We start from the raw sequence: 847 nt of genomic DNA, 5'->3' as shown, positions 1-847 counted from the left end.
ATGTCTTCCTATTAGAGTAAATCTTCAACGCAAACAAGTCAATTGTCTTATTATTTGTCCTTGCTTCAACCAAGATGACGAGCCACAATGACACTTGTTCTTCAAATGTGCACATGCACAAGCAATTTGAAGATAAATTGGAGTTTGTGATAGGTTTATTGGAGTAATTGCAGACACAAATTGTTTCATCGACTAATTCTTTAAACTCGTGTTCATCCTATCACTCCATAATGTTAAGGAGTTTGTCATACAATTGTGGTGCATATGGCAAAGAAGAAACGAGATAGTGTGGGACCACAATGAAAAACCAATTTGATTATCAATAACTTTAACTTGTGAGTTTCTCCAAGAATGACATTTAGCTAGAAGAAAACACACCACAAGTAATGCCGAAAGACAAGAATCGTGGAAGATACTAGATAGGAGAAGCTTATATGCAAAGTAGATGTTGCATTATTTTTGTAACAAGGGCGTTACAGGATTCATTTGCATAATGGATGATGTTGAAATTAATAGAAATGCAACAAATGTAATTGAATTTAACTTTATTTTACAATATTGCAAAACTCTTCTTATATGTTATCAAAACTATAGAGTTAGTTTTATTGGGAAACAAACAAATTTTGTTTCTCACTAACTAATAAGAGCGGCAAGATTTTATGTTAGCTCACAAGTCTTAGATTCTTCCCCAAATTAAATTGTTGAATAAAATGAAATAAGCTTGTTACTATAAAAATAAAAATAAATGATATTTTAAGAAGTTGTAACAAAGACAAAACATTCAAAAGCGATTATTATTATTTTTTTAAAGTAGGGATTATAATTTTGAGTGTGGTCCCACCACGAC

The sequence above is a fragment of the Cicer arietinum genome, chromosome 2 (assembly GCF_000331145.2).
Source record: "Cicer arietinum cultivar CDC Frontier isolate Library 1 chromosome 2, Cicar.CDCFrontier_v2.0, whole genome shotgun sequence".
In the NCBI taxonomy this organism is placed as follows: domain Eukaryota; kingdom Viridiplantae; phylum Streptophyta; class Magnoliopsida; order Fabales; family Fabaceae; genus Cicer; species Cicer arietinum.
Note: the sequence above shows the minus strand (reverse complement) of the source record.